Source organism: Leptidea sinapis, chromosome 22 (genome assembly GCF_905404315.1).
Source record: "Leptidea sinapis chromosome 22, ilLepSina1.1, whole genome shotgun sequence".
NCBI classification, from domain to species: domain Eukaryota; kingdom Metazoa; phylum Arthropoda; class Insecta; order Lepidoptera; family Pieridae; genus Leptidea; species Leptidea sinapis.
Window position 1 is genome coordinate 4559138 of NC_066286.1, and position 20040 is coordinate 4579177.

Genomic DNA, 20040 nt, shown 5'->3' on the forward strand with positions numbered 1-20040 from the left:
TTTAAATGAAATAACAAAGTCTGTCAAGACGAAATACACAAACAGTAGAAAGATAAGATTTTAATAAAACTCTAGAAATGCTTTACTATATTTTTTTCTAGACTTTTTTTATTTGTAAATTTTAATGACACGCTTTTTATTAGTTTCACCTATATGTATGTTGGCTTGTAACCGAATCATTTTGGAGTGATTTTGAACCACTTTAAAAGGCCAGATTTTGTTCAAACTTCGTAGATTTAACGAGGATCAACGACGATACATTAATTTGATAAAATTATTACATTTTTCAAATTGTAAAATAAGATTTTCGTAGTATTGTAAATATAGTTATAAGATTTGTTTTGTTTGAATAATAGAGGTTTTTGTAAATTTATGTAATTTTCCCTGCGGTATCGAATCAGAAATGAGGAGATCCGTAGGAGAACCAAAGCTACCGACATAGTCCAAATGGTTGCGAATCTGAAGTGGCAGTGGGCAGGGCACATAGTTCGACGGACAGATGGCCGTTGAAGCAGTAAAGTCCTTGAATGGCGACCACGTAACAGAAGACGCAGTGTTGATAGGCCCCCCACAAGATGGACCGACGATCTGGTCAAGATCGCCGGAATACGTCGGATGAGGGCGCGCAGGACCGATCGTCGTGGATACCTTTGGTGGAGGCCTTTGTCCAGCAGTGGATGTCTTCCGGCTGACGATGATCAAGATATCTTTTTCATTTATCGTTTATAAGGTTAATGGAATTGATGTTAATTTTAAATTTCATCTATTACCCCTTAACCAATTTATCTAATATTAACAAATTATCGATAACAGCGTGTTTTTTTTAGTTTCTATGTAAAATAGTACACAATTCTTTCCATGACATTTCTTACCATTCCACTACTAAACTACGCATAATTATTAGTTAAAAATATTTTAAGGGCTCCTTACCTCAAAAGGAAAAAACAAAACCCTTATAAGATCACTTTGTTGTCTGTCCGTGTGTCTTCCTGTCAATCCCTTTATCTCGGGAACACGAGGAGTTATTGAGTTGAAATTAAAACGATATACTCAGGTCTGTCTCTTGAAACTGTGAAGAAAGCCTTCTAAGATAACGTAAAAAAGAAGTTGCAGCCCCTAAGGGCGCAAAAAATAATATTTAGACACTCTCAAAGGAATGGAGAAGGGAATGGGCAGGGAACTATGAAATTTAGCAAGTAATACCATCTTATACGAGCGAGTATAGGGAAAAGTCTGAAAACTATAAATTTGTCATCTTATACATAAAATTCTCGTGTCCCGGTGTTTGTTAACAAACTCTTATATACCAGCTCTTTTAGAGTCAAATGGTATTATGATCTGCCGCGATGGCAAGTGACCTGATGGAATGACGCTGGTGGCTTGGGCACGGTGAAGGGCGCTGGTGTGGGACGCGACTTCCATCGACACGGTGGTTCCTTCTCATGTCCAAGTTATGTCAGTTGATGCTGAGACAGCAAGCGTCGCAAATATGTCGTTCTCAGTGAGTCATACATCCTTGTGCCGTTTGGTGTCGAGACACTTGGCACTTGGTGAATGTACAAAGTACTTTGCGCCTCAATAAGGCTACTGGAAACCCAAGCGCTGGTAGCTAATTCGGTGAACGGATCAGCCTATCTATCCAACGCGGAAATGCTGCCAGTATTCTTGATACGCTTCCACGCAATGATATTGTTTTATGTGAATAGATAAGAACATTTTTAAAACCTGTATTTAGATCTAGGTGTTAATTGATACTGTTCGTTTTTATTACAGGTTTCTCAAGCCTATACATAAACAAACTCGATTTGAAAGCTAAAAATACAATGAATGCATCAAATAAACATCGGCAAACAATACCGCAGAATAATGAAAAGTTTTGCTTCAATTTGCTTAATTAATTATGATTATTTATGTTAATGAGTGTGTGTTTCAACAAATTGAACATTATATATTTATTTATATGCATTGCAGGTATAAATATACAAATTAATGTGGGTTTATGAATACAGATCATCGCACCTATATAATTTGTTTTGTTTTTAAAGTGATAACCCTCACTTCTTCCTAAATACACAAATAAAATTTGAAAAAAAAATAACTATGAACGATGCGGGACTCGAAGATCTCTAGAGATTTTTCAAATTTTATATATGCATCGCACCTATGTTTTTTTATATGGATGAGGTTTACCAGTATGAGTCACAGGATGCCGGCTAGATTATGGGTACCGCAATGGCGCCTTTTTCTGTCGTGAAGCAGTAATGCGTAAAAAATATTGTGTTTTGGATTGAAGGGCGCCGTAGCTAGTGAAATTACTGGGCAAATAAGACATAACATCTTATGTCTCAAGTTGACGAGCGCAGTTGTAGTGCCGCTCTTTAGAATTTTGGGTTTTTCAAGAATTCTGAGCGGCACTACATTGTAATAGGCAGAGCTTATCATATATAATTACAATAAGCTGAATGTTCTGCTCGGCTCACCCCCTATTGTCATAAAAAAATGATTGTATATACTTTGCCTTATATGCCTTGTCAATCTATTATTTCCCTTAGATGTGTGCAAATCTAGGAAATTTTTGGGGATTAATTTATTAATTATTATTATAGGTCAGTTTGGGTTTTACTATCTGATCTATTTTTGCCCTTAAAAGTTTTCGAGGTTATCTCCTATTTTCCAATTATAAGAACTTTATATAACTGTTGGTTGCATTTCCGTACTCTTGTAGTTAAATATTTATAAAAGCACTATTATTTTCTTAAAATTAATTCCTTTACATTTTGTTTTTGATGTAATTTCTAACACTACCACAGCTTTTGAATAAAACACTTTTAAATGATTAAAACGCGTGTAATTGTAACGGTTTTACATTAGATGTTTGCGTAAAAGTTACATTTTTATTTTAGTTAACCCGACGTTTTTACTTTTTCCTAACCACTACAGTTCGACCAACCAAAAGCTTTGGTAAAAGAGAATAGATTTCTCCCAAGACTAGGAACGTGAAGCCGAATCGAAATTAAAAAAACACCCAAATTTCAATACAGAAGATGGTCTAAAATTATCTAACACCTGGGATCCAATAATCTCTAAATTAAAACCGATAACTACACATACCAAAAAAGGAGAGGACACTATCAGTATATTTTGCCAAAATCCATCTATGTACAGCAAATACCACCTTCGAGGAAATAAATGGCGTTAAGCTTCATAATGCCAACTATGGCAAATACTATCTTTGACTCACTTCATCTGAAGTTCCCCTGAAAACGAGATCTGGAAAGGTCTTGAAACGTCGGGTTAACTAAAATAAAAATGTAACTTTTACGCAAATATCTAATGTAAAACCGTTTCAATTACACGCATTTTAATCGTTTAAAAGTGTTTTATTTAAATGTGTAACACTCGCGTTAATCAAAGAACATACTACCACTGCTACAGAAACAAATGGCGACAAAGAAGAAGAGGCGCAAGAAACTCTTCCAGCATTCTTTTTTTTCGCTCTTTTTAATAAAATATACAATATTGCACTGTCATTGTTATTGCTAGAAAGAATCATAATCGTGTCCCAGGCTGTCCGATCACTTAGATATTCAGCTGTGGAGTAGTAGGATTTGCACTGCCAAACTAACTAGAAAATAATTGTTGAAATTGATGATATAACTACATTCGGTAACGCAGGTAAGTAGGAGAAAAAATTTGAGGCGATGTACTAAGTCAATTTAAAACTAATTTTTATTTATTACGGCGTGATGAGCCCCGCCCATACTATCTTGAAGCACCAGAGGAATATTGCCGGAGCATTGAAGGCTTGATAAGTACCAATAATCTTTTTGAAGTGCCGTATAAAGCTAAGAACGCTCTAGAAAAATCATACCGTAGTGTGGTTTGACGTGGAAGGATATCCCTTGAAAATCGCACTGTCATGTCAAGGGGAACTCCACACATTCACATAGTGAGAGTGATATTTAAGGTTGTGGCGTAAACTAATCAGTTCACACACACATACACACACAATGAAGCAACGTCTCTACGCAGCGCCATGTGATCGCGCCCTTCACAAAGTACCTATTCAATTCGCGATCCCATTCTAATTAAAAGTCAAATAAACTTTTTACAAATTGGCTTAAACTAAATGATTTTGAATCTTATTAAAAACATATCTTCGAAAGAAATATAGCTCATGAGAAAGAGAAACTCAACGTCCACTCTTTTAGTTAATTTCTATGAATACTTTTCTTATGAAAATAAGGGACGAGACGAGCTGGACTTTCAGCTGATGGTAATTGATACGCCCTGCCCATTACAATGCAGTACCGCTCAGGATCCTTGAATGACTCAAAAATTCTCAGCGGCACTACAACAGCTGCGCTCTTCACCTTAAGACATAAGATGTTAAGTCTCATTTGCCCACTAATTTCACTAGCTACGGCGCCCTTCAGACCGAAACACAGGAATGTTTACATATTACAGCTTCACGACAGAAATAGTCGCCGTTGTGGTACCCATAATCTAGCTGCTGGCATCCTGTGCAAAGGAGCCTCCCACTGGTAAAAGGTGTTTTAGAATAGCTGTAACATATTTAGATTAAAAATTAGTTTGTAAGTAATAAATTATTGAATCAAATTCAAAGTTAAAAAGTGTATTAAAAATTAAATATTTCATAAGAAGTAATAAAAAACTGTAATATATAAGTTTATTATATTATATTGGATGTACTAACCTTGAATAATTCATTGTTTGTGCAAGGATGCTTCGTGAACATGATGGTCGTGATTATTGTCATAATTAGTAATCGCATCCCTTTTTCAGGAGAAAAAACAAAATGGAACTCGTGAATGTTTAAATAAACAGCAATACCGCGTCTGTGGTGCCCTTAACCATTAAAAAGTTAAGCTTTTGATCTACACAATCAAAAGGGCCATTTAACGCGCAGTTAAATTGCAACCTTATTGTACCTAATACAGGTATTTTTCATCGATTTAGAATCGTGAGATGATGTCGGTAACTCATTTTTAAGGTACAAGTATCTAAAGGAAAAATGCAATTTAATTAGAAAAAAATATTAATTTTCTTTAATTTAAATCAACGACTGACATTTTAATTAAGCAGATATTGACATGATCAATGTAAATAATGGACTAATTTTGTAAATGAAAAATATTGCTATCCAATTAATTCTACCAGTGGTAAGCTTCTTTGCACCGGATGCCGGCTACATTATGGGTACCACAACGGCACCGTGAAGCAGTAATGCGCAAGCATTACTGTGTTTCGGTCTGAAGGGCGCCGTAGCTAGTGAAATTACTGGGCAAGTGAGACTTGACAACTTATATCTCAAGGCGACGAGCGCAGTTGTAGTACCGCTCGGAATTATTGGGTTTTTCAATAATTTTGAGTGGCACTGCATTGTAATGGGCAGGGTGTATCAATTACCGTCACCTGAACGTCCTGCTCGCCTCGCCCCTTTTTTTCATAAAAAAAAAAATATTATTACCGATAGAGTTCAGAGGTAACAAACATATAAACATGCACGGCTTGGTTACCTTCTATTATATTTTAAGTAAACTTAAAATAATATTAATACGCTTATATATTTTTAACTTGTAGTTATCAATTAGAATTACGTCAAAACATCCGGTGAAAAGGACTATACTGGTGCCTGTATGCTAAAATCTTCTAATATATAAAATTCTCGTGTCATGGTGTTAAACATTGAACTCCTCCGAAACGGCTTGACCGATTCTCATGAAATTTTGAGTGCATATTGGGTAGGTCTGAGAATCGGACAACATCTATTTTTCATCCCCCTAAATGTTAAGGATGGTCCACACGATTTTTTTTTTTAATTTTTTTTACAATTTTTTTTTTAATTTGTTTGATTATGAGTCAGCATTACAACTTCAAATTTTCACCCATCTACAATCAACAGTTTGTTTTCGTAGAAAAATATTTATTTAACCATCCGGAGTGACAATAACATAACACATTGCAATAACAATTGGTAATTGTCATAACATCAGTTCGTAAACGGAGTTATGACATTGGGAGATTAAGAGATAAGAAACTCCCATTCCATCAAGCCCAACAACTTAGCCTATTTAATTTAAAATTATACAATTTTTGGTGGCCTGCTTAGAACCAGACATTATCATTAAACAATGCGTTATTATCATTTATACAATATACTAAACTATAGTATGCCTTCTTTATCTGATCTGATAATACACCAGTTTGAGGCTCGTTTGCATAGGATGCCGGCTAGATATAGCTATAGCTACCACAACGGCGCCTATATCTGGCGTGAAGCAGTAATGTGTAAACATTACTGTGTTTCGGTCTGAAGGGTGCCGTAGCTAGTCAAATTACTGGGCAAATGAGACTTAACATCTTACATCTCAAGGTGACGAGCGCAATTGTAGTGCCGCTCACAGTTTTTGGGTTTTTCAAAAATCCAGAGCGGCACTGCATTGTAATGGGCAGGGCGTATCAATTACCATCAGCCGAACGTGCTGCTCGTCGCGTCCCTTATTTTCATAAAAAAAAACACAAAGTACGGAACTTACGTCAATGATAATAATTCACATTAAAATTAAAGTCAAGGTTGATCACAGAATGACACATTCGAGCACAGTATATCTAATGACTCAAGACAACGAACGTAGAAGCGAACCTAACAAGCACAACAGACAAAGTTACCGTAGACAGAGCTTTGAAGAGTACAACGCGCTTGTGCGTCGCACACTTGTGTGCGTGCCGCTGCAGGTATCTACTATCAAGCGCTCAGTTCCCTTTGGGCTGTCGAGTTTAAAGTATGCCGTGTGTTTGTCGTTCCCAACAACGCGTTCTTTACGATATTCGAACTGGCTTCACTTAATGACCTCCGTTTGCGTGTGGAAATTTAAAAGTAATTTTTGACAGTTCTAATATTTGGCGGAAATAAAAAATTGATCGTTGACAGTTAAGTGGATTTTGAAGTGCAGTGCTGTGTTTATATTGTTTTTTAATTGCTGCATCAAATTGATTTTATTCGTGTTGTGTGATCTGAGAAAATATATTTGATATTAATATGTGAGTATTAACTGAAAATTTTGTAAGAATTTCCTTATTCAGTTTCCCGTTTGTATTACTTATAAGAAACTTAATAATAACTTGAAATATGTAAACACGTTTTTCACTTCAGAGTATTTTTTTATTTTTATTTTAACTAAACAATTCAAGTATAAAATAAGTATCTACTTGGTAAAATTTATTTATGTGTTTATATTATATTATCAACTTAATACCGAATTAGTTGTAAGTTTAAAATAAAACGATGCTTAGAAAAATCTAATGGTCATTTAATATTATGTAGTAGAGCGCCGAATATTGGTATTTAATTTATTAATGTTCGGAAAAAATTGTTAAAAAGTACTATAAACAATAAAGACGTCGCAGTTTTTATTGAAGAAGATGTTTCAACAGGAAGCAGCTTTTTATTTTTTATTAAGCCTCCATTAAATAAATCCAAGTTGTCCCAATTTTTATTTAAATTTGAAAGTAGTTTAAAGAAGTAAATTAATTGTTATATAAAGGGTCATGCCAGCTATTTAAGAAAGAGATCGCGTATCTGTATCTGATTGTAATTTCTGGCGACAAGGTCATCTAATTTAGTTTGATCGCTGAGTATTTTCCTGTTTAATCTTTTCCCTTTCCTCTAATATATTTTTTCCTTTGGAGAACAATTACCTCTTAGTATGCATGCGTCTTTATAATGGTTAAATGGTGGGTGGTGTTTATACCCACAGAAGTCAGGGTTCCGTGTTTTAAATATTTATAAAATTTTAAAATATTTAAAAAATCATTGTTTTACCATCAGATGATAGTATAAAATACACATCGTTAAAAGTGTAAAATCATAATCATTGTTATAATTACTAGTTCAATCACATAATATTATTAACTTTAATAGTTATTTTCTAGTAAACAGTAACTTACTTAGAATTTGAGTCCGAAAGCACTTCTGACCCAAATAAAACTATCTATCGTCCTGTTTCGGTATTACCAATCGGTAGTAAACTTTTTGAATAATAAATTTTAACCGAAATGCTGATATACTTCATGTATTTACGTTGTTCATGTGACACAATTTAGCTTTACTAGGAGTTCAGTTATTGATGCAGGTGTTGACCTTGTCAAGAATATTTTTGAGGCTTTGAAGGAACTCGGTTAGGTCGAGAAGTTGTGAAAATGTACAAAACAAATGTGTTACAAAATTTAAAAGAATTGTTATTAAACATATGTGTGGTAAATTAATGATTTTCTTAATGATACTACAGACTGTGAATTGATCGAATAACTTCAGGCTCTTTAATTATATTTTTATTGTACGATATAACATTGTAATCCATATTTTTATAAAAAAAAAACTGTGCTTCTCAGGTCTGAGGCACACTAATTCGAATGTTTTTGACGTTCAATAATTAATGATTTTATATCCTTTTTTTGAATAAAAATATTTGAATTTGAATCACAAAATGCACTTTTAGTCTTCTGTGATTTATCTAAGGCTTTTGATTGTGTTGAACATTCAGAGCAAGTTAGGAAGCTATATTGTTATGGCGTAATCCTCACCACTCGATTTCCTATTTTTATAATAAAAAAAAATGGAATTTAAAAAGTTGATGCCAATGGAGACCTCTCAATATAGGTTGAGAACATAATTGTATGCAGCAACTACTTCCAGGCTATTTAATTAAAACGTTTTAATGTACCAATATTTCATCTACTAAGCAATATTTGTAATATAATGCTGTTTGATGGATTTACTTCGAACAACCTGTATAAGTAAGAGTAGTTAATTTTATCAGTCCACAAACAGTACGGCTAGTTATCTCAGGTCTCATGAGATTAATTTGTTAATTAATGTTAAATGTCCAATTAAGTTGGGTACTCATGCACCGAGAGAATTTAAATATTTAAGCAGTTAATCCTACCATATTTCTCGTTGCCACCGTGTTGCTAAAAACAATAATAGTGAGCGAAAATTTTATGTCAGCGGTGACATAAGTCTTGTGATATTAAGTAATCACCTCTGCTGCTCTACAACTTCAGAATTACATGTTTTCTTTTATGAAAACAAGGGACGAGACGAGCAGGACGTTCAGCTGAAAGTAATTGATACGCTCTGCCCATTACAATGCAGTGCCGCTCAGGATTATTGAAAAACCCAAAAAATCTAAGCGGCACTATAACTACCTGCGCTCGTCACCTTGAGACATAGGATGTCAAGTCTCATTTGCCCAGTAATTTCACTAGCTACGGCCCAAATCAGAGCGTAACACAATAATGCTTACACATTACTGCGTCACGACAGAAATAGGCGCTGTTGTGGTAACCATAATCTAGCCGGCATCCGGTGCAAAGGAGCCTCCCACTGGAAATGAATATGATGTGGAATAAAGTTGCCGTCCTGTTTTCCCACAACAAGTCAAAGTTTTTGTAATGTATTCGGATGTTCAAAATAGTTTTTAAGCAGCGTTCTGGATTTTTAATCATTGCTATTATTTATTCAGAGAATACAGATTAAAATAGAAAGATACTTGTGAATGTGTTAATATTTAATTTATGTCCTCGCATTTACTGGCTTTTATTTTGTTCTATATTTTAATAACTAGTTTTGAATTCGTATAACTATTATTTTTATTAAAAATATGGTTATTTTGATTATATATATTATTTTCACTAGCTATTGCAACCCTGATTTGAACTAAATTGTTCTTGTTATTCCAACTTCAAATCTTAGTTTTTTTTTAATTTGGGATTCACAACCCTAGTGTGGAAAAAAGTTATTTGGAAACCATACTATAGAAGAACGCTAGATATTATATAGATATTGGGGATGATATCTAAAATCGCATGTATCTAAAAAAAATAACATCTTTTCAATTATTTAGGTAATTTCCCTGAATTTTGACTGTTCTAGTTATAGACTACTTATTTTTGCATTTAAAAGGAGCAATTCTTGTAAACACAATTGAATTTACACTTTTTTCAATATCTATAGTTTACGTGTTTGGGAACTGGCTCTCCCTGGGGTTTTTTTGCGGGCGATAAACTGATACACCGCAGTGTCTGCAGACGAAGGTTTTCAACCAGTGTGTGTTGCCAGTGAGGACTTATGGATATGCAGACGTGGTCGCTAACTATGGGCCTTATGAGAAAGCTCATTGTCGCTCGTAGGGCAATGGAGAGGGCTATGCTTAGAGTTTGCCTGCGAGATCAAAGTCACTGACATAGCCCAAATGATTGCGATACTTACGTGACTATGGGCAGGGCACATACTTCAACGGACGGATGGCCGGTGGGGCAGTAAAGTCCTCGAATGGCGACCACGTACGGGAAGACGCAGTGTTGGTAGATCTCCCAAAAGATGGACCAACGATCTGGTCAAGATCACCGGAGTACGTTTCACGAGGGCAGCGCAGTACCGGTCGTCGTGGAGATCTTTGGGGGAGGCCTTTGTCCAGCAGTGGACATCTTCCGGCTGGTGATGATGTTGGACTGATCTAGCTAGGAAAATAATAACTATGAAATAGTTGGAAAAACACGTTTTTCCTAGTTTTTGCACCAAGTGGAACCACTCAGGTCCTCTGTTTCAAAACATAACAATATACACATTTCTGATAGTTATATTGTAAGGAGATATCATAAAAGTATTACTCAAATCAGAACAGAACGGATAACGGACGAACAGATGCATACCTGGTTAATACCTAACTTACACTAATTGTATATCGTAACTGTATAGTTCTCGGAATTAATCTTAGCACTCTCACCAAATTAATACTCAAATATTATATATTGAAATAGAACGAGACCATTTGGGCTGTCGTATTTGATTGGACTGGGAACAGTTGATAGGAACTGACAACTGCGTTTATACACCACTGAATATAATTGGTAATTAAATAAAGAAATTGATAAAATAGGTAAATTGGAATTTACTTCTTAGTACCGGCTAAGTGGGTACCACAATGGCGATTTAATCTGCCTTTTTTTAATGAAAATAAGGGACGAGACGAGCAGGACGTTCAGTGATGGTAATTGATACGCCCTGCCCATAAAAATGTAGTGCCGAACCGGATTCTTGAAAAACCCGAAAATTCTGAGCGGCACTACAATTGCGCTTATTTGCCCAGTAATTTCACTAGCTACGGCGGCGGCTTCTGACCGAAACACAATGATGTTTACACATTACTGCTTCACGGCAGAAATAGGCACTGTCGTAGTACCCATAATTTAACCGACATATTACTGTGTAAAGGAGCCTCCCACTGGTGATGGCCTAGTAGCATTAATGGCCAAATATTATTGCTGTTTCGGTTAGAATTGCGCCGTAGCAAGTTATGATGAGACTACAATTTCAATTTGTACCAACATTTATGATCGATGCGGGACTATCAAACCTTAACCAAATATACCTATCTTATCACATTACCTACACAGGCTTTCCTAGCGAGCCATCCAGAGGAATTCAAATACATTATGGCGACCCTTTGTTTTTATTATAAGATATATATTGAACAAGTTATATTAGGCATAAAGAAGCAATGTTTGCAATTATAATTAATAATTAATAAATAAATAAAAAACAACGTTTAAAAAAACCGACTTCAAAAATTGAAAATTATAAAATAACTTAAGTAAGTAATAAAGATTTAATTTGACACACGTCTTATGCAAACCTAATAAGCTTTAATATTAATAAAATACTACCTATTGATGGGTTAAGTCTAAAATATTCATAAAATGAAAAGTACTGGGCCAAATAATGCCAAACGAAAGAATCATGTTAATCGGATCATAAATTTCAGCGTAATCAGGTGTACATACATAAAAAATACTGATCGAATTGAGAACCTCCTCCTTCGTAAATTTGGTTGAAAAATAAAAAATAAATAAAACGTCCGAGTGACGCATCGATCGTAAATCTTGGTCTACTGGTTCACGTCATCTTATGTTACAAAGTGACGAGCGCACTTTATTAATCTTGTTTAAAATACTTTTTTTCACACAAAAAACAAATTAAAATTGTATTTCATCATACATTTTCATACATTGAAACTAGTAAAACAGTTTTAAATTACTACCTAAGTTTTAAATTTCCTATGGGTTATTTGCATTCACAAAATCAATCTTTTATTACATATATATCATATCAAATAAATAAACTAATTTTACCACAGTATTTATATTAAATTAAAAGTTACTTCTTGTAATTTAAGCGCACTTTTATATACATTAGTTATTGATACCACGTATTGGGAATGGAGCGACCGCCCTCAGGCTATTAAATAATTAGTTTAATTGTACTATATTACTTTGTAAACATTCTTTGATTAAGATAAATGCCTGCTGAGTTTGTTGCACCCATTCTTCTCAGGACTGAGGCATTCTTTTTTGAATGGGTGATAGTTTTTGACTTTCAATAAGTGATGTAAAATCCTATTTTGACCAAAAAAATTTTACTTAACCCCTTTGCATACCTAAGAACCGTATAAGATTGCGTAAGTCATTGCTTAATGCACATTATATTCTCAAACATCGAGTCAAATAAAGCCATCAGTTTGCTTCTGATTTAAATCACCCGCTATTAATACACGTTTAGAGTAAGTCAATAAATCAAGCGTATAAGTCATCTGCCGTGAGTAATATGTAAGTAGGTCAAGGGGACACAGTTAGTGTATAGACATAGGTAAAAGAACTGGTAATAGCAGTTTAATAGGAGAGCAATTTAAATGTTTGACATTGTTCGTGTATGTCTGTTTAGTATTGAACCTTGATGAAGAAATTGTTATAACTCTACTTATTTCTTATAGCACAATAACAATGAATACAATATGACAAACACACAAAATACGTTTATGTAGTTGGATAATAATTGTTTAAAATAGAATGAGTATTAAGACGAAGGTGTGTGTTTTCAGTGATCGTGGTCGCTAACTACGGGCCTTATGAGAAAGCTCATGGTTGCTCAGAAGGCAATGGAGAGTGCTATGCTCGGAGTTTCCCTGCGAGATCGAATCAGAAATGTGGAGATCCGTAGGAGAACCAAACTTGGCGACATAGACCAAATTATTGCGAAACTGAAGTGGCAGTGGGCAGGGCATATAGTTCGACGGACAGATGGCCGTTGGGGCAGTAAAGTCCTCGAATGGCGACCACGTACCGGAAGACGCAGTGTTGGTAGGCCCCCCACAAGATGGACCGACGATCTGGTTAAGATTGACGGAATACGTTGGATGAGGACAGCGCAGGACCGATCGTCGAGGTAGTAGGGGAGGCTTTTTTCCAGCAGTGGACGTCTTCTGGCTGATCATGATAGAACGACATAATATTATGTGTAACATATTGGTCATCGAATGGTTATATAGTTCTTGATAATTTGAAGAAATATAAAGATATAACTACGCAGCCAGAACTAACTTGATTTTGTAACTTTAACTAAGTTATTTAGTTATAAGCACCAACAAAGTATACAAAAATAAAAACAAAATAACATAGACAACATTCATAAGTAAGAAGAAATAAGTACAAGCGTTTAAGTGGCGGTTTTCAATTCGTCAGTATGTTCTTATTTTCAAAAAAAATTGTTTTCTCAAAAGGACCTTTTAGCAACTCAGAACAACGAAGTGTTTATTTATATAAGCACGCTATTACTACAGTTTTCCCCGCCTGAATGTGCTCAATAAGAATGTTTACTTAAATTATGTGAATCTGTGCGGTGTCATTTTGTTTTTGTCTGGTCACATAAGCAGCATTAGGTTTATGACCTAGCTTCAAACTCGTATTTCGTGTTCTGTGAGTAAAATGTCAGTTTTAATAATGTTTTTGGTACTACACCGTGCAAAGTGACAGATAATATCTTTATTTTTTATTATAGTATATTCATCATCATTATAATATTATATAACTCTATCTAAAGCTAAACTCTCAAACGAGAGTGAATTTTTTCATATCAGAGTAGCAAATTAGCTCTGTTCAACTCATTGAACAATAAGAGCTTCATTTTTATTCATTATTACTTCATCATCATCACTTCAGCCGGAAGACGTTCACTGCTGGACACAGGCCTCCCCCAAAGATCGCCACGACGATCGGTCCTGCGCTGACCTTACCCAACGTGTTCCGGTGATATTGACCAGATCGTCGGTCCATTTAGTGGGGGACTACTGTGAAAATATTTTGAATCTAGGCTACTCGTGTAAATATTTTGTGAAGCATGTTATTTATTGGTGATAAGTAAGCAACCTTTTCAATAAACACTGCTGCACCGGTGTGACACACGGTACAAACTGTATTAATAGTAAGAATAGATTTAAATTACGGATTGAGTAATATATATGTACCTATATACCTACCAATATATAGGTTATAGTATTATTTTATGAAAATACGGGAAGAGACGAGCAGGACGTTCAGCTGATAGTAATTGATATGCCCTGCCCATTACAATGGAGTGCTTCTCAGGATTCTTGAAAAACATCAAACATTCTGAGCGGCACTACAATTGTGCTCGTCACCTTGAGACATAAGATGTAAAGCCTCATTTTCAGACCGAAACACTATAATGCTTTAATGCACGGCAGAAAAAGGCGCGTCTGTGATACCCATATCCTAGCCGGCATCCTGTGCAAGGGAGCCTTTCTCTGGTAAGTATTGGCTATCAGTGGTGTTAAAAATTCTTTTTTGCCAAATATTTGACCCCTTTTAATGAAAATTATAACTTATTTTCGTGTACAATAATAATACTTTTCTAAAACAGACCACGGCACTACATGCATTAAATTTCAGCCACCAAAACTCTTGAAATTAAAATATGTAGAGAGCTAAGACAATAATATTTTTGCTATCAATATTTTACTCCAGGTGAAGTCTGCGCACTATCTAGCGTTTAATAAATTGATTCTAGATAATATTTATGAGAAGGTTAGAAGTTTGACAACGTAGATTTATGATTCCCAACGTACCAAATATTATTTGGATAAAATTTGTCCGAATTTATATCGTCTGCTACTACAATAGATAAAACATTTTCACGCTGAAATCCGTCACGAAGTAGGTCGTGTAACTTCAAATCAAGCTCTTTAGAGACTACGTTAAGCAACATTATCAAATATTATTTATACTTTATACGTTCCTACAAATTACCTAGCGATTTATTAAATTAATTACTTATAACGGCTTGTTTTGTGGTCGGTTTTAACTATACCCCTTAACATAGCACACTAGTCATTGGACTTCTATACCAGGTCATCAGCAAGCTAAAGTCCTTCGGACTGCTTACAGAGGTAGCGTGTTAAGCTATGCATATACATGGACAGGAGACAACAGCAAACCCTAACATGTTTTTTGAAGTGAAAACGAGTTCGCGTCACCGAAATGCTTAAAGCAGTATATCTGTAGCTATACAGCTGACAAGTAATAAGTGAAATTGAATGAATTTAATGAAAAGTTCAAAATGTACACACTCTGCATTGTTGGAATAGTATTTATATTTTAAAAATAAATTGAAATTAATAATTGAAATCTTAAGTAATAAAAAAGGTTGTAGGTTACTTTTATTTCTCTGGCTGCAAGCTGAATGGGCAAATAGCCATCATCGCTGCAAAGCCTCTGAAGACTCTGGGCATATCCTGCTAGAGTGTGAGGCCAGTGCGCTATCCTTATACTTAAGGAAGAAGACAGCCCAATCGAAATCACTGAGAATTTAGCACATCTTTGTAGTATAAGGGCTACATTTCACCGGGATACCACACTAGACACTAGAGTCATGACACGTTCGAGCTGGTCACGCCACCAATTTGGTTGCGTAACCAAACGGACAGTAAACAATATATTTATTTACATATTTTCTTTATATCTTGCAATCTGCTAGGCATTTAGCTAGAGCTTATAAAGTTATAATTAGTCTTATAATGGTATTAGTCCAGTGACCAATCCATTTTTTAATGCCATTATGTTATACAACATTTCTGTTTAGTTTGTTGAAAAATTTTAATTCATCAGATTGCAGGCGAGTGCGTTTGGGTGGACTTTAACACGTTTTGCGTAAAAGTTGAGTTTATTAAGTATCTCCTGTTGAAATGTAGTCCTAAAAGAATGTAAGTGAGTTTATATTATATCTACGTCATGTTTATCATACAAATGATAATGTTGCTAATGGATGTTGGATTCATACAATGAATTTGTAAGGGTTTAATATCAGACGAGCATTTGACGGTGTGCTCAGACACATCTCTACGGAAGGGGTCGTAGTAAAAAGGAACTTCACTGCAGCTCTGTTTCAGTGGTTCCCCCCAATTTTCCACACAGAGGATTCCATTTCAAATGTAACAATAGGTCACTCTTTGTGTTTTTGTGATTGAAAGTAAGTAAACATTTAATGATTACAAGACTTCACAATCATGTGAACGCTGAGGCTATCGGGCTTCTCGACAACACAGACCTTGTGATAAGATGAATTAACTAAATCTTTTGAATTCGTGTAGTGAAAAGCTAGTGTATCGTATACTCCAGAAAACAAGCGCTGTAATATGTTACAGCATTAAGCTGAGAAGGAACCAGTTTTTTTTTCAAATTTAGTTTATTACACAAATAAAATTTTAATTGTTTATGTTTAAAACAAATTTTTACGAACGATGCGGGACTCGTTCGAGCTGAGTTGGTAAGAGCGCTCGCACGGAACGCGAGAGGTCGCGGGTTCGAGTCCCGCATAAAATTTTATTTGTGAAATAAATTTAATCCCAGTACTGAGGATTATCACTTTGAAACATAATAAATTAGTTATTTGGTTTAGTTTCAATTTGTAAAACATATTATGTAAAAGTAAAAATAAAATATTCTATTGTATTCAATGAAAAGTCATTATAACATGTACTAAGTATAAAGAACATATTGTTTTCCTCTTAATAGAGACAATAAGAATAGTAAGTAAGTACTAAGTAAATTATATTGGTTATAAGTATAGGACTGGATTGTAATTAAAATTATGAAACTTGCACGACACGCCACAAGTTAGGATATCATCCCCACCATCTGGATGTATGGCGGTCCTCCACAGTGCGGTTTTCAAGGAGCTTTCTTCCACGTACTAAAAGCTGTGGAATCAGCTTCTTTGCGCGGTACGACATGGGTACCTTCAAAAAAAGCGCGTACACCTTCCTTAAACGTCGGCAACGCTCCTGTGATTCCTCTGGTGTAGCAAGAGATTATGGGCGGCGGTGATCACTTAAACTCAGGTGACCCGTACGCTCGTTTGTCCTACTTTTCCATAAAAAAAAACTTAGGTTTTTCTAATAAAAGGAAAAAAAACATTATTTCTTAGTAATGTATTTAACGAGCTTGGTAAGGGGTTCGAATGCTAAGCTTCTTGGAATATAAGAATGTTATTATCCACAAAGAAAGGTTAAAATTTAACATCATTAAAATCCATTACAACATTCACGTCTTTTAGACCACCTTTTAGATTTATTTTTCCACTTCATATAATTTTGTATTAATTTACTATGGTATCAATTTGTTATATTATCTCTGCTTCTAATAACGAATTTAGGGAGGATTTCACAGAGAAAGTTCGTTCCAGTGCGGCGTCAAACAATTAGCTGAGTTAGGCTGACACGGCTGGAAGATTTTACTCGACGGATTATAGAAGTTTGAGTATTTGTAGAATAAAGGTCATAGACTCATGCAAGGGTAAGTGGGGTAGACAGACCCATTCATTTCTGTTGAAATAATAACTTATTAAGTCAAAACGCTTATACTTAACAAGTTTTGTAGTTGAGTAAGAAGAATAAAATTATGAATCTAATTTTTGAAGTGATAACTTCTTATGGGAAGTTAAAACGCTTCGTAACGTAACGCGTTACGGCACCAGTATGTCTGGCTTCCCTTTCTCTCACGCATACGGCAGCATCAGGCTAGCTCCTCCTCTCTCACTCTAACCAATTGTTACTATTGTTAATAATGGACATACACAAAATTCTAGTGTATATTATATTCAAGAATTGTAACTGAGAATAAAATATATTATAGAATCAATAAAAGATTGTATTATTAAATATCCTTTCTTTATATTATCATATTAATATATGCATTAAATTTAAGTAATTACGTAAGAGTTCTGTCACCTTCTGTCGGGCGTTCTGAGACGCACAAGTTTTCTTAAATCAAAATGTTCATAATTAATATTATAAATGGCCGGTATACAATTGGCACATTACTCGTATGAATATAAATCCTTTGACTTTCTTTTTTATGGAATAAAAATAAAATCAAATACAATGTTTATCAAATTTCAATACAAAATATAAAGATTTTTAATATATTATATCTATCTTAATAGCTGACCCCACAAACGCTTTTCTGTCAATGCAAAAAAGAATATTAATGTAAGTATTCGTGAATAATATAGTCTTAAGCCACCGGAAATGTGTAATTAAAGATAATGAAACAAAAACGTATTTCTGAATGATTTTATAATAAGATTATATTAAAGTAATAAAATGATAAGGATTAATATCGTATATGTGTAAACAGCTTTTTCATTAAAGCTTTATGATTGGCATTATTTTTTATGTACCATTAAAATGGATATAGTATATTATCCTTAAGAGATAGATATATGGCATGCCTGCCGTATCCTCTGTAGGGTCTGTAGGGCGCCGTAGCTACTGGGCAAACGAGACTTAACATCTTGCGTCTCAAGGTGACGAGCGCAATAATTGTAGTGCCGCTCAAAACTTTTGGGTTTTTCAAGAATCCTGAGCGGAACTTCATTGTATAGGTCAAGGCGTATTAATTACCATCAGCTGAACGTCCTTCTCGTCTCGTCCCTTACGGTCATTAAAAAAACCGTATGTCAGCCTAGATTTGCTAAAGAGCAGCTTTTTAACTGACTTAAAAAATTCAAGGATATTAAAAAAGTGATGTATTTTTTAAGTTTGGTTTTGACTACGTTGTTAATTCATGTAACTCATTTGAATATAATTTCCATAGAAAGATAAAATGAGAGAAAATAAAAAGATCTGTAGGTGGAATCTATGAATAATAAAGGAATTTCCTCAAATTTTACATCTATTTATTATTTCAAGCTTTAAAAGATTCTAGCGTATATTTTTGTTATAATTTGGTTGAACTTAGGTTTTAAATTGTTAAATGTTTTTTACGCAATCAAAATAATTAAAAAAGTGTGTAGTAGCACCGTAGCACCGTAGCTTCTAAAATTACTGGGCTATTGGGATTATAATATTATTTCTAATATTAGGAAATATAATTTTCACAAATAAAATTTGAAAAACAAAATTTATGAACGACGCGAGTCTCCAACCCACGACCTAAGGCGTTCCGTGCCGGTGCTCTAACCAACTGAGCTAACCGTTCGAGTGACGTATCTTTATAAAATCTTGTGTGCTTTGTTCAACTCTCAGGCTGTGGCTTCATCTTCAGGATCTACTTTACAGTTGATAACCTGCTCAACCCCAGTATTTGCATATTAGGAAATTGACTTGAGATGTCAATGTAATTTTCCTCAGCTTTCAAAATTTGTTAATTATTAATCGTTTTCAAGTTTGAAACGAAAGCCAAATATTTTTTGCAACAATTATTTTGTTAATAACTATTGTAATTTTTGCATGTACTTATAAATCCCAGATATACTTTTTTTCTTGACCTCATTTGGCATCTAATGAGCTTCTGTAGGAGCTTTTTCTTTATTTATTATATTTTTGAGCTTGTTGATAAGAATAGCTGAGTTTTTTATAATTATGATAAACAATGAATTGTAATGCGGCGAAATGTAATGTATTGGGGTAAAGTCTTGTTCGTTCGTGAATTTTTCTTTTAAAACATATACAACAAGTAGGATCAATCAAACTGGATGGAGAGGCAGTATTGATATCGGTAGAGAAGAGATACAGTCCGAAACAGGTACAAACCAAATGATAACTACAAATACAAAATATCTATTTTAACAGACAAAATATTCGGTCACGTAGACCTTTTCAC

The 20040-nt window shown here is 34.5% G+C and overlaps 1 protein-coding gene across 1 annotated transcript in view; it reads left to right on the top strand.

Moving 5' to 3' along the window:
- Positions 1 to 6800: 6800 nt before the first annotated feature.
- LOC126970949 (uncharacterized) overlaps positions 6801 to 20040 on the top strand; it is a 320824-nt gene continuing 307584 nt past the window's right edge. Inside the window, exon 1 of the mRNA XM_050817094.1 lies at positions 6801 to 7065. The gene's annotated coding sequence lies outside the window, so the exon portion shown is untranslated. The remainder of the gene's footprint in view (positions 7066 to 20040) is intronic.